At 40.7% G+C, this 15,239-nt stretch overlaps 1 protein-coding gene across 2 annotated transcripts in view; it reads left to right on the top strand.

Annotated features, from left to right (window-relative positions):
• NRXN3 (neurexin 3) overlaps positions 1 to 15,239 on the top strand; it is a 1,025,935-nt gene that overhangs the window by 477,814 nt on the left and 532,882 nt on the right. The gene's annotated exons all lie outside the window — the stretch shown is intronic.

Here is a 15,239-nt window from a genome sequence, read left to right on the forward strand (position 1 = left end):
CATAGCTGTATGCTAAGATGAAAAATTGGGTACTCTTTTCTAGAATGTTTAGTTAAAACCAGGTAGTCACTTAAACATACAGCAACAGTGTTGTGCTTCTTGGCATATTGGTTTGCTTCATCTCAAAATATTGGATGATGTTCTTGGCAAATTACTATTAAGATTTCTGATAAAATAATTGAACAAAACCCTGAAGTCTTTCTTCAGGGGGCAGATAATCAGCTTTCAGACATTCCCTCTGCTCATCCCAATATGGCCTTTGCCCCTGCCTGGAGGGAACAGATGGGTTCAGCTCTACTCTCTCCCCACTTCTGTTATTTAAGGCGAAGTTAGTCCCCTTCTCCTTCCTTGCTCTGAGGCAGGGAACAAAGGAGCACATTATGAGTGCTTAGTAAGCCTAAGAGTAGGCTTCAATAATTTGGTTCATTGTGTGTGTAAATTTTAAGACCAGAAAAAACTCTTATTGTCCACTCTGACCACCGGCATGTCAAGCTGCTGCTTTTCTGTAAGGGTATTTGCAGTAGACTTTTAGTGGTACCAGCAAGGTCCATGCATTAGTGGTGCCACAGCACTTTCATAGCTGCAACCCTTCCCCTAAAAGTTTGAGATGTGGCTGAATTGATGGCACATATGACAAGCTGTTTAACACGTGGTGACAGTCTGTTTCTACTGAAGGCCAAAAGGCCTGCTGTTCTGAGTCATTCATGAGATGTGGTGTTATCTGTGCTGGTTTCCCCTTTCTCCCAAACAGATACTGGAAAGGCCTATCAGCATTCATACTTTGACAGGGGCTGTAAGAAGGGTAACTACAGATGCAGATTTATAGGCTGTAATTGCCACATCTAGTTTTGGATAATATTGGAATCCAGAATGACCCGTTTGGGTCCAGAAGAAACATTTCATATTGGAGCCACAAGATTTGGCTCCAATTTTCTGCATTTTTGTTTTGGTTTGCTTCTGTCAATTGTACACACACTTTCCCATTCTTGCACTAGTTGTTCAGTCATTCGATTTAGACTTGCTAAGCATGGCACATTATAAACCTGTTGTGTAAAAGAAAATGCTGCTTGGAATCCTGTTGGGCTGTGTTTAAGTACATGTCCAGGAAAACTCTGAAGAGATTATTGATAGTGTCAGTTTTGTTTCTAATGTGCTGGGCTTCACAGCTCCAGAATGTCGCAGTGCCCTTGTTATGTCATTGCTAATGACTTAGAGCAGTCTCTGAAGTGTCAGGAAGCCAGGTTCCTGTGTCTGTAATTGGGGATTCCTTGCTGCTTTTTGGAGTTGGCAGCTGGAAACCATGCAGAGCAGAAATGGGGGTTTGGTATGAGTGGGGGTGATGTGGGTAACACAGTAGCCAGCCTCCCAGTGTCAGGCCTGGCTGGTGATTTAGAAATGCTGGCAGGAGGGTGTGGGTTTCAAAACAGTCGGGACAGGTAAGTCATGTGGACTCCTCCTGGAACACAACGAGACTTCAGCCAGGATCTTCAAAAAGTGCGTATAACATCTTTTTGTGGTGTTTTTTTGTTTTGGTTTGGGTTTTTTTGTCTTTGCCCATGTATCGGGGCATTGAAGACGTAGTTCTACTCCTGGTTGTCTGATGAAGTTATGAAGTGTTGTGGGTTGTGGAGAGGGAGCAGGCTTCCATGTGATGTGTTCCTATCTATTAGATATGGTGGCTATTATACCCAAATTCTTTCTAATGAAAGTACAGGCACTTGTATGTTAATTGAATTAAATGTTCTTTAGACTGGATTTTAGTGCAAGTAATAGCAAGGGGAGATAACTTCTGTGTAACCTGAAGTCTTGCTGTTATTTAGAAATGCATCAGGCTCTTGGTAGAATTTTTTTCTTTCCCCAAGAGTCTTAATTCTATTATTTAGTAGATGGCTATTTCTATTTGATGCACAAAATGTGGTTTCTCACTGATGTAAATATGGAATACTGAAGTCAGTAGAACAAGTCTAGATTTACACAATGGAAACAGTAGCAAAAGGAGGACTTGCTGAATATATTTTGTCTTTTCATTTCTGTTAATCAACTCTAGTGTCCACACTGGAAAACTTGCATTTCCATGTGTTTGATGCAGAATATTTCAGTGCCTCTGAGGTAGATAAATGGCATGTCTGGTGTTGTCTTCAACTATTCTTGATGATCTCTTTAGATTATCCCCAATTAACTATTGGTGTGATTTGTTATTTGCTAGTGTAAACTTTGCAAAGTCATTCAGTCTCATCAATACTCAGGAAAGCTTGGTGTACCAGCACGGTTTTGCTTTTTAATTTTTGTCCCAGGACTGGGCCACTAAGCTTCCCAATTCAGATGCAACAGGCTTGAAACTGCTGTTTCTGAAAGCTGAAGAAAAAGCACAGGTGGCAGAGATTGCACATTGTGCATCTATAGACAAAGTTGTACATTCACTAGTGTTGTTTAACAGGACAAGGATATCAAGATTCCTCAGAATAAAAAAATAATGGAAGCTATGGAGCCATAAATTCAGTTTTAATATGCTTCATTTTGAGTTGTATCTTTTCTTGTACCAATGTTAAAAAAAACCCAAAAAACGACAACAAAAAAGACACAGACACCTCCTGCCCTCAAATTTGAGGTCTGTTGTACAACAGTGAATTTAAAGGTCTGCCCTGTATACTAGTCGGTACTAACACCTATAAAGAAAGGTAGAAATAGAAGTAATGGTACTATTTGAGATACGCTGGTTCCATTCTCCTTGTCATTTAAGATCTGCTCTTCATTTTTTTTTGAAGTGGTTCCTAATTTTTCAATCTTTAGAGATGTTTTAATCAGTCCATCACATTCAATACATATGGGCTTTCAACCTATTTTCAGAATTTGTTTGTTACTCTAAGTTATAAGAAATCAGCATTAATACACTGCAGTTGATACTTAGGAATATTAAACAACCTTGGCATGCCAAACTGTTGCTTAGACTGTTCAAATGTGTAACTTTGAGCAGATAAGGTATCGGAATTATAAGTTAACCCACAATAGTAATGAAGCATCTTACATCTGGGGTGAACTCCATCCTGTTACTGTTCACCATGATACGAGATGAAAACATGGTAGTTAAAGACTCCAAGTGACCTGAGATGTGGCATGTATTTAAACTGTTGTCCTATGAACAACTTTACAGATTCTTTAACTTATTCATGTTCTTGTCTACCTGGTCAAACAATGATTTCTGCACCCAGAGAATGCATAAAAAAAAAAGGCTTTGGTGATCTAGCTAATGGGAATGGTATATGTATGTCAAACTACATCATAGAGCACTTCTTGTTACTCAGTGCCTCATGCAGATGAGTAACACTGAGGGTCAAGCTTTCCCTGAGAAATTGTCAGGCTAACAAAAGTATGTATTAATGGAGGCTGTTTGTCTGTAAAAGATCAATAACCTGCAGTAATGACCAGTGCAAGCAGAGTGTAAAGCAGTTTTTCAAACAGTTTTTTTTGTTGTTGTTGAAACAGTTAAGTCCATCTGTGGAATATTAATTGGCTTTTTAGGGGGGTTATTTATTAATTTGCCTATAGACTCTGGGTTGTAATATCCACCTGGTTTAAAAACAAGTTTTCCATTTGAGTAGTAAAAAGAAAAGGCAGCCCATGTTTGTCTGTCCTCTTGTGTGTGTATCTTCATATGCTTCCAGTCTGCATGCTTTTCAAAGAGCCTGTTGATAAGCAGAGCGATGCTCTAACCTTGCAATATGTTTGTTTGGTTAAGTGGTGTTTGGATTGTTTTTTTTTTTTTTTTGTCTGGGGGGAGGTAACATACAGGGCTGTTATTCTTTTTGCGCAATAAGTTATATTTTTTCTTCCAAGATTCCTTTCCATGTGATGCATAACTAATATGCTTCTAGTGTCTTTCTGTGAATCACATTTGGAGGAGGGAAAGATTAGAGGGAAAGGGAGTCATGGTGACTTTGCTCTTTTGTTTATTAATTTACCACTGTCATAGGAAGAGCTTTTGATAAGTTCAGTTTTGTAATCATAGTGAGTGAGGCTTACTCACTAGCCAAATTTTTTTTTTCCCCTTGACTTAAAAGGAAGGATATCAAAATTAGCAGAACAAATTTAAGACCAATACTTCAGAGTAAAGCACAGAGCATTTTGGATTGAATGAGGAAGACTGAAGCTGGCCTCTCTGCCACATGTGTGTTCTAGGTAGATGCCAGGGATGTCAGAGCAGACCCACCCCTCTTCCACTGCCCTTTCTTTCTTTCCCCCCCTCTACGTAAGTGAATGAGTACCTAAGTGGACTGATTCTTCTGGAGCATAGTCTGTAGACCAGGTTGCAGAATGGCAGTGGCAGAACCAGTTTCCCTCACCCCTACTTAAATAGCATGGCAGAATAGTCATTAGAAGAGACTGCTACCAGGGCAAATGACTAAAGGAGTAACCATTACTTTATGGTGATGGCTCTACTCTGATGTGCTCATGAGGCATTTGCACTCCACACTTATTTTGTCTGTGCCACTGAGCAGTTACAGCTATCTCCATATCAGGATTCAGACCCCTAGTTGGGAGATGGATCCTATTCCCCCTCCCTCAGAATTCTGTGCTTTTCACAATCTGGGCCAATTTTTGTCCAGACTTCATGACCTCCCTTAATGTCAATGCTGGCATGCTCAGCTTGATTTACTTACAGAAACCCTCTTTGTTGTTCATGTTTAATTATCACCCATTCATTTCTAATATGCCCAGCTTATCACTTACTGAGTCAGAGAGCAAGAGGTTGCTAGTGTGTAGAAAAAAAATCTGCATAGACTTCATTAGCCATGCATGGCTAAACCAGTCAGCTGTTTAAATATCAGCACACTTAGGGATTTGCCTTTGATACTACAGAGACATTCACCCTACATGAAGCAAGAGTCACCTCTGCTTTATCTTGAGTGAATCATACTTCATTACAGCAGGTCAGGCACCCTGCCTACTTCTTACTTCCTTCCTCATGCTTTGCCCTCGCTTACTCAGTGCTCTTTTACGTACCCTCTACTATAACTAGTGTTTTCTGGTGACTGGCTCATTTTCAATTTCTACCCTAAGCCTTTGGTGTCATCTGTCTCTGAATGACCTTATCCTCTGAGAATTGGGATAAAAGGGGAGGGGAAATGCAAGTGTGTACTTTAGTACATGATGTAAATTGTACCATTGTGATTTGGGTTGTGACCCCTGCTTTTACCCTTACCATTGTATACTTTCATTTGCGCTGCAACTCCAAGAACTTCAGGGCAAGGATCCAGTGCTGCTACTTATTAAAGCACTGTGCACTTTTCTGATGCTCAGTAATAACCCACTACTTAACTGCTTTAGCAGTTGAGTGGTTTAAGAATGTTTGTTGCTTTTTTGTGTGCTGAAAGGTATTGCTCCTCCCTTGAGTAACAGCTGTAAAACATCGATCAGGCTGCAGATCAAAAGATTGCTTGCCCCGTGTTCCCTTTGGGAGTCATTCAGGATTGGGTAGTGTTATCAACATCGGGGGGGAGGAATTTGGGTGTCCCTGTTTTGGGTGAGAAAGAGGGAATTTGAGTGAGAGGTGCTTTATGCAATTGCTTCTTCTGCACCTTTCAACTTCTCAAGGTGCCCTGACAGAAAAGTTTCTTTTTTTTTTTTTTTTTTTCAATTGTGAAAGCTAGCCAACTTTATCCTTTTGTGATCCCCAAAATGCAGCTAAGTCTCTAGTGAGTAATTTAATTACGATTGCTTCAACAGCTTGGCAGAAGGAGCATTTCGGATGAGAGCTGCAATCAGTCACTGATATCTGTGCACACCTGGCTACTGTCAGCACATAAGCTATGGTCCAGCCGTGCTACTGACTTCAATAGGATGGAAGGAGAGAGACTTTTTACAGGTGGCAGTGATTACAGCTTCTGTTATCAACCTTTGAATGGTTCAAGCAGTTGCTTAATTCTCTTCCTGACACTGCTCAGCAGCTATGTCATTTTCATAAACATGTCACAGAAGGCTCTTGCCATAATTTTGTTGCTTGTGATTTCTGCTCTCTTTGACAGTATTTTTTTTTACATGATACCTTTTGGTAGTCATGGCAATAATTATCATTTTTCATGTTATCAGTTGCTGAGTGAGTGGTACTGTGTCCTGAGTATTTTGCCCCATGAAAGAGCTGGCCTCTGAAACTGTTCCTTCAGTAATGGCAAACCCGGGGTGTGATCTCTGATAAGACATTGATGTACATTCACAGCACTAACAGAAATATGGTACAGCAAAATAGGAGTCTGTTTGTTCCGTCACCCCAAGCTCCATTTGCTGATGAGCTCTTAGCACGTATTTCCACTAAATGTAAGTTAATTTATTAAATGTGCTAAATTGTCAAGTGTAACAAGGATTTGCTTAATTTTAAATGTAGCTTTTTCCTTGTGATACACTGCATGTGTTCATGTCAGCTTTAATAAGCAGTAAATGTAAAACCTCAGGAAAACACCGAAATAGGTTTCAACCATCATTTCCATTCTTTAAAGATTCTTTTCTTCTTATCAGCTTCTTCGCAGAAGATGGTACAGTACTGAATTTGGAAGCTGATGGCCATTGTATGCAATGTTGGATTTTGTAGGCAAAAGTCACCCTGAGCACTATTAAGTAGATTTTTTTTTTCACATAGTGCTATGAAACTTCTATGCTCAATTGTATTGTCTAAATAGTCTAGATGAATCTCGCACCCTCTACAGTTTCATCAGCATGAGGTATTTTGGGTGCCACATGGTACCTGTACTTTTGCAGAGAAGGGAAAAACCCTTGCAAAAGCCTGTTTAATCTTGCAGCTGTTGCTGTTGATCTGCAACAGGATACCCCAGTCACCAATCCAGGTGAAAGCATAGGTGGCTTTGGTTGTTGCCTCTGTTTCCCTGTGAATCTGCCATAATTGGTACTTATGGATTATGAAAATGTGATTCCCATGTTGGACATAATGTCCTGCATGGAAGCTCTGGCTTGCAGTAATCTTTAGTGCGTTCTTTTCCCCAACCGGGTTTTGTGTGCTCTCCCATCTTTGCAATACCCAACTGACTCAGATATCTGTGCTTTTAAGCCATTGCTCTGTGTTTGATGTGTGATAAGTGGAATGTAATGGTGTTAATGAGATGGGATAGGCTTCCCTTAGTGTTTTCCCAGACAGCATGGAGTTGTCTGTTGTAGCACACACTGTATTGCCTTCTTATTCCTGTAGGGTCCTCAAGGTGATTATTGTTTATTTCCCAGGCTGCCCACATACGAAACAGTTTGTAAAGAGGAGCCTGCATTAAGTGGGTGAGAACAGAGATAGATGGAGATTGAAGATGGTCTTTGTATTTTATGGACTAGAATTCATTTGCAGTAACACTTATCTATAAATACAAAATAATTCCTTTGATTTTTTGATGAGGTAACATGAGATTTATGTCACTATTGGCAGATCAAAATCTGGCATGGTATTCTCTAAGTCCACATACCAAATATGCCTAATTGATTTTTATTTTTTTATACCTTAGACTGAAAGCTACCTTTAAGATTAGTCAATGGTGTGGACAAATGTATGTCATAAAATATTTACAGGGCACAGGTAGCTGAGAGAATGCCAACATGCAGAGGGATGCAGGCAGTACTAGAAATTTTTTTTTTCTTCTTACTGGCTTTTGAGACTTCAAGTCTGGGACTACATAAGGGAGAAGGCTAGAGTAGGGAGAGAGAGACATCTTGTATGCTTATCCTGGTTTTTTGCAATGGAAATTATTAACAGAAAAACAGAGGCAGGAGTCGTCAGCGGTCCTGAAGGAGATTCTTGTTCGCTATCCAGGCTGCCTAATTTACTAATTATTGTCTGTAATTGGAAGAAGGCTACCTATTGATCTCCAGGAGAATTTAGCTGTATATAAGGACATATCTTTATTATGTTGCAGTCTTGTTACCCAGGAGCTGGCATAATAATCTCAGCTGTGGAATCTTGGGGATTAGATGCAAAACCTTAATTACAGTTATCTTAATAATGGTCCCCGAGGGGCAGATTGAAACTGGCTGCTTGGGTACCTGTGAAACAGACTTTGTGAAACGGGGAGCATTTTTTGGTGGATTTGATTATCTCTGTGGAGTTGTTTCACTGCGTACTGAGGCCTGTGCAAACACCGAGAATGGAGCCTGGGACTTCAGTTGCCTTTTGCTGTCCTTAGAGATTTTGGGCCACAAAGGAATTTCTTGGATTGTGGAAGGAAATAGGCTTTTCAGTTAAAAAACCCAAGAATAATCAAATGACACGAATTCTATTGGGGTGTGTTAACTGAAAAATCAAGTTAGCTAACGGGTGTCCACAGAAGAAATGCGGACATTTCAAATTCTAGGGTACATACAGAATTGGTGAAAGTGTTCTTCGGTGCTAGTTTAATTAGTGAAAACTGCATATTTAGAGCAAGCAAAATTTTGCATATTTCAGTGAAAATCTTAGAATACTTATGAGCAGAAAAAAATGAAGAAGGAATAAAAAAGTGGAATGTGGTTGACTTCATCTTTTTCAAAACAAAATTCAGGATTTATTGACTGCATCAAAATGATGAATTTATCTTGAAAATTAGCAGAGAGCTTAAAAATCTGAGAAAGAAGACAACTAATTTTAGTTTCAAAGTGCTGACCTAAGTTAGTTTGTCCTCCTTTGTCTGGAGGTTTATGATTTAGTTAGTCACTGTGCTGTGACTCCCTGAGGCTCTTCCCAGAGCTCTATGTTGCAGATGAGCAGCGTGGGCTTGTGGTGGCCTCCCTGGCCTGGGAGACGCCTTCCAGGATGTTTCTATTGCCAGCAGGGTGCTCAAGAGGGTGATCTTGAGTGGGATGGGGAAAGAGAGTAGAAAATTACTCCTTCCCTAGGAAAGCAGAGTTGTCTGATCTTCATAGTGTGCTTTGGTTCAAATGCCTCTAGCCTCAACCTGAGAGTAATCGTGCTTGTGTTTGTTGAGTAACTGACTCAGATAATATAACTGACCTCTAGACCAGAGTGTCTTGACTAGACTGGCTTTAATAATACACCTGCCAAATATAAGCAGTTTTTTCTTCCAGAGTCTTTCTGGCATGGAATTTGAAGGAAGCGTGGCTGGAGCTCTGTTCTTCCTCTTGTCTCTGGTCTGAAACCTAATTGCAGTGCTTGGCCACAGCAAAGCTGGTGTCAGGTTTGCTGGCTTCCAATAACTATCTGTCATATTTCTTTCATTTTTTTTTTTTTTCCTTTTCAGATTGCACTAAATGACCTTCTGTCTGTTACATTTCTGCCCTGCTGATCTCAGGCAAATGATGAAGATAGATAGCAATATCACAAGCCATCCATCATACAGTTTGTAGGTCCCTTAGAAGCATCTGTGTCTTTAATAGTTCATCTGTCACAATATTCTCGTAATTGAAGACCACAAAATGCTCGAGAGGGCTAATATTGGTATTTCTTTTTACTACTGGAGATTTCAGCAGTCAGGTGTCTTTCATGTGGAAATGCAGACTGTCATGAGAAGTGCCTGTGCACCAGGGTTTAAATTATGGATCCAAGCCAACTGCATGTTACAGAAGGCAGCACTACTGCTGACATCAGCAAAGACTCATTTTTCTGCTTTGCTGCTGTAACACTGAATTGGTTGTGTTAACAGTGCAGAATGTACTGAGCCAGACCTGGCTTTCAAGCCCTTGCTCTGTGTGAATGAGCAGTTCTCAGAAGCAGTGACTGTGAATCTGACTGCTGGCAAATGGTTGTAGGCACTCTAGCTATGTGATGTGGGACAAGAGACAATCTGGTTGAGGGAGCGTGTGTGTGAGAAAGAGATCAATATCAGTATCTCTAAGTCAATGGCATAATATTTGACTCCAGAAAACATGCAAAGTTAGCCGATGGGGCATGATGTTGATCTCTCGTAACAGTACTGTCAGCTGTGCTGCATATATATACGTGCGGCAGATGAGTTGCTGTACATAAATACCTGAAATAGCTGTCTGAAGTATTGCTGAGTTGCGCATATTTGCATGCTATATTAGACCATGTAGGGCACCACGTTACTCCTATGTGCTTAGCCTGGATTTCTCCACATGATGCTTGCAGCAACTGAGGTCAGGCAGATTTGTCCACCTTTACTGTTGTTTAAAACACAAATCACAGGAGTTAAGTGTTTGTACTAGAAATTGAAAAACAAAACAAAAACCAAAATCAGCCTGGGGGTTTTTTATAGTTTTTCTATTTTTTGCACTTGTTACTAGTGGTGAATTTACTCTGCATTTGTCCCAACTGGAAAAGGCTGGAGGCTTAAATCCCTTACCTCATCCTGCTGAAATAGAGATATTTCTGATGGACAATTTGGACATGAATTTGTGCTTTGTCTCAAGGGAAGCATCCTCACAGAGATCCCCACTTGGCTGTGGAATTGCTACTGATGGCTCATGTGCATGGAAGATTGATGGATCAAGTCTTTTAAACTTAATTTAGGCATACCAGAGAACATACTTAGCCCAAACATCACACTTGAGAGACCGTACTAAACTCATTATGGGAGTTACTGCATAGACAGTATATCATAATGCTTCCTGTTTAAAACAAATTTCGTCCTGGAGACCAGGCTGAAATAAGAATAAACTTGGAAGTATTTGCTAAAGTGGAGCTAGGTATAGCACAATACTTGGGATGAAGCAGAAAGTATGATCAACATCCTCCTGTGCAGAGACCCCTGCATTTGCCTACCTCCTTTAGAAGCCAGGACACTTAAATACCTTCTGCTGCAGAGATGGATTTCTAACTGAGTTCAGTCAATGCAGTAGAAACTAACCAGCTTCACTGGTGCCAGGAAATTCTTATTTATGACCAGTAAAGATGTGAACCAGCTGAGTCACTTAAGTTGCTTGCTCTCAGACACTCTGCCAGCATACCTGCATGTTTGGGAGCAAATACTGGAAAGGGTGGAACGGCTGCCTGAGTTTCCTCCAACTACTCTTTCTAAATGGAAGAGGGCTTTTTTCTTGTACTGAATAGGTGGAAATATAGGTCTTTAGTCCTGGCAAGTTTAGTATTTGGAGACTTGTTATTTTGCCCACCTTAAGCACATGAGATTCAGGCTTGCAAGAAAAGGGTGCTCACAGCTGCGCTAGGCCTGCTGGCAAATAGCATTCAGTGCAGATGGTTGTCTGCCCACACGTCTCTATTTATGAAGAGGCCCCTAGTGTTTATGTTAATGGTGATGAGTTTGAGAGATAAAAATAGGGAGTTGTTTGTTGTTCATTTGTTCTTTATAGATCTGCAGTGAACTTTTTTATAAAGCACAAATTTGATAGATTCGTTAACCTGCTAGAAGAGCAGGCTGTCAAAAAGCCAAGCTGCAGATGTCTGAAGTGCTGAAATACTTATTCCTTGTTTCTTCTTTCTTTCACTCCACGAGATGGTGCTGTGTGCCCACAGACCTCAGGCATCCTTTGCTTGGCTTTTCCCAGGTCCTTGGTGGGTGTTTGGAATATGAAAACCTGAAATGAAGTTAGAAAGAATCTCACTCTCTCCAGTTGCCTTTTTCTGCTCTCCAAATTAATCTCAAAAAGAAGTTTTCCAAAATCACCTAAGGCTTTGCATAGTCTTCTGCAGTTTACATTTTCCTTGATGTTTACTGAATCCTGTGGCTTTGCCATGACTTGAGCAGGCTTAGGAAGCCCTCCGGCGGCTACTTCGATATGCCATAGTTTCAGAGCAGCCATACTAAATAGCAAACAGTAGAGCTGAGATGGTGTCTTGTAGTCTGTGATCATTCCTTGTTGATAGCCTGCTAAGTCATGAAGATGTTTGCATGTTGCAGGGGTCTGCCTAATTCCACATTTATTTATTTACTTAGAACTTGTGCAAAATGTTCACCCTGGAAACTTAAATTATCTGATCATGTCACTTAAAATAATTAGCAGTTCTCCTCTCCTCATTCTCCTACCACATGCTTTCCTATTTATGTGGAAGCTGTAGTTTTGGGGAGCTCTTGTGTGTTTTATTTCTCCTGCTTTCAATTAGATTTGGAGTAGAGAAATACTGATCTAGGGGATATCATCCTTGCAAGGAAGAAAGATTGGAAACTGGTATTTGAAAAGGCTGAAGTCTACTGAGCTTCTGCCACAAGGTGGAAAGAGACTCCTGGGGAATAAGAAAAGTCACTTTTCGCAAGCCTGCCTTGGGTTGCTAAAATGAGTTTAATGTCAGTGTGGAAAGTGATAGAAGTGACTCATTAGTTATTTTGGAAGTCATGGATAGAGAACTTCCATTTGTTCTGCAGAACAGCTTCCTTCTTTACAGAAACAGATGTCTGGGGTGAAAGGCTTCTTCACCCACTGCGTGTACCCGGAGCCTGCCATTTTAGCTTCCAGATTACCACACGTACCTTCGTGTGTTGTAGATGCGTGTTCAGTGTCTTCACAGCTCTGCCTCTCATTTCCTCATGCTTCCATAAAGAACAGTCTGACCTTGCTTGTCCTCCCACTTTTGTTCTTTGCATTTTCCAAAAGCTTGAACTTGCACTTTCTTGTATTTCTGCTGACTGAGAGTGGATTCCTGATTTATAATTTCTAGTCTCAAATCCCCGTAAGTGGCATGGAGGTGGTGAGTAGACAAGAGGTACAAAATCCTTACATGCCTAAATGAGGCTGAGACCAACTTCTCTCCCCACTTTTTAACTCCTTGTAACTGGTCCTGATTAATGTAGAACAACTGCAACTCCAGGGCAAATCAGTAACATTTTTCCATTTCAAACACCCAAACATCTTTCAGCAGGACTCCTAATGCACATCTTAAAATTTTCGTAACTGTTACATTTCATTCAACTTGGGAACTTTAGGACCTAACTAAATTGATGACACCACTGTATAAAGATTGTTTCTTATTCACTTAGCTCAGGACATGTTCTGGACATGAGCTGTAGTTTCTATCAACAGCTATTAATCCCCATGAGGTGTGGCATGTAAATGCCATGTCATGCATCTTCTCCAGATTAAGAGAAGCTTCTTATCTGTATACCTCTAGCAAGTTTTTGATGTTGCTAGTAATTGTTCCAATGTTCAAAGTTCTTCTCTATTTCTCGCTCAAATTTTAATACCCAGATACAATTACAGAAAGACTTCTAAGTGCAATCAGATATACACCAGAGAGAATTTTCATCTCAGAGCTGGTGGTTCTTGTCACTTCTCGGTCAGTGTCCTACCTCTGCTACTATGAAAACGTAGCAAAAAATAAAAGCTAGGCTGTGCTGACTGGTTTTTCTTTGTAAGTCCTCCCCAGAACCTTATCTGGGGATGTCTTATCTTGATGCAGTAGTTATGGCTTCAAGGCATAGGGTATTGAAAAGTATGATCGTGACTTTATGGATAACAACACTGCGAGGGTGTTTTCTGCATCCAGTGTGACGTTTCCTTTGCTGTCTTCAAAAATATGCATGTTAGCAAATAACTGAACTCTTCTTGCTCTTCCAATTACATGACTCATGTTTACTACATATAGATTACACTAAGCTTTGAAGACAAGACTTGGATCACAATGTGTCAGGAACTTGAGGGCATGTTGGATGTGAAAGCAGGAGCATGGGCGAGGTAGAGCACAAAGCATGGTCTGTTCTGTACAGGGACTTTTGATCTAACAAGAGTAGCATCAGCTAATTACAGCTTTTGTCCTGGTTCACCCTGTCATCACTGGTATAATACAGACTTCTGACTTCCTTCTGTGTTGCTATCTTCTCTCTGACTCAGGGTTTGCTGTTTTGAGTACAGAAAAGGGTTCTTTGCCTTTTCCATGTGCTTTCATCTGAAGGCAGCCCAGGGCCTGCACAGAGCAGCAGCTGTGAGTTGACAGAGCTTGCAGTTAAACAGCAGGAGGACACATCTGAGCAGAAGGAATTGAATTCTCCATGGACAGAGTTTTTAAACTATTAAGCACTGAGCAAAGCTTCCCTTGCTCCCCATTTGCTCACTTGTGGTGTTTTTTTTTGTTTTTTTTTTGTTTTTTTTTTAAGACCTTTAGTTTCCCTTTGGCATTTGCTGCTGGTGCCTTATACATCTTTTCAGTCTGGGAACCTGCTAACTGCAGCAGGTAGTGAGACTATTTCATGTCAAGGGGAGCTTCCTCTTCAACAGGCAGTTGGGAAGGTGTCAGGGACTAGCTAGTTTGGGGTTAGTTACATATCTTCCTCTGGTTCAAATCTGGCTCAGGCTCTGAGAAAATAACAGCCGTTACGTTTTGATGGCGAGTAGATAGCTTCTGTAGAGGGACGTTTTAGGGAATTGGAAGGAGTTCTTGAAAAGCTTCAACATCAGAACTCCTGCTTTTGGCTCTAATTAGGGCTTGTGGTCACAGCAGAGAGGTCAAAAGCTGAATAAGGTTTGCATATTGCCCAGGTAAGTAAATGTTACTCAGTGAATGCTGAAAACATGTGGTTTCTTTTTACTGGGAATCCAACAGGAAATTTTGACTGAGCCACTGTTCATGACCTCTAGCATTTGCCCTTTGGAGGCTTTGACTTGGTTGATGTTTTGTTAGTGCTAGTCCTCTCAGAAAACAAAGGTTAAGCTCAGATGTTCTCAGAAACCTGTCAAACTTGTAAACCTGATAGTGAAAGTATCTCTTCCTAACTGCAAGAGGAAGGTCTGTGGTACCAGAAACCCTATGATTTCGATCACTCACCAGCACAATACAAACTCTAGCAAGCACAGCTGCAGTAATTTCCAAAGACATTTCTGAATAACTCTGACGAATCCGCTTGAGAGTTATCTTCTGTTTCACACACCAAAGAAAAGGAAAAATCTTCTTAAAGCAAATGACTATTTGCCTTTAGAAGTAGGGCATAGCAAGGCCCACAGTCCTCCTATGCCTTGAACCTTCTGGCCTGGGCAATAAAACTGTCTGCTCCCTTTTGATCCAGGAAATCTCCCATGGCATATTTCTGCTGGACTCTCTGAGGAAAACTAAGTTTTCTCTTTTAATGTGATGTTAGTGTTGGTATTCATTTAACTGCTTCCTTTCTGCGTGGAAGTTACAGAGCCCTGTTTCCTGCAATTTGTAGGCAGCAAATTCTGATGAAGATTTTTTCCCCTGTTAGTAATCTTGGGGTGTTGTGGAGGCTGCTGCAATTCATGTGTTAGTGTCTTTGCTTTATCCATTCATCTGTCCTTGAGCTCAGCTGAACTACACTGTTTGGCACGGTAAGTAGATATAATCTTAGGTCCTTTTGACTCTTCTGCATGCTGCCTGGTAAGTGTCTTCATAGACA

The sequence above is a fragment of the Grus americana genome, chromosome 5 (genome assembly GCF_028858705.1).
Source record: "Grus americana isolate bGruAme1 chromosome 5, bGruAme1.mat, whole genome shotgun sequence".
NCBI lineage: Eukaryota > Metazoa > Chordata > Aves > Gruiformes > Gruidae > Grus > Grus americana.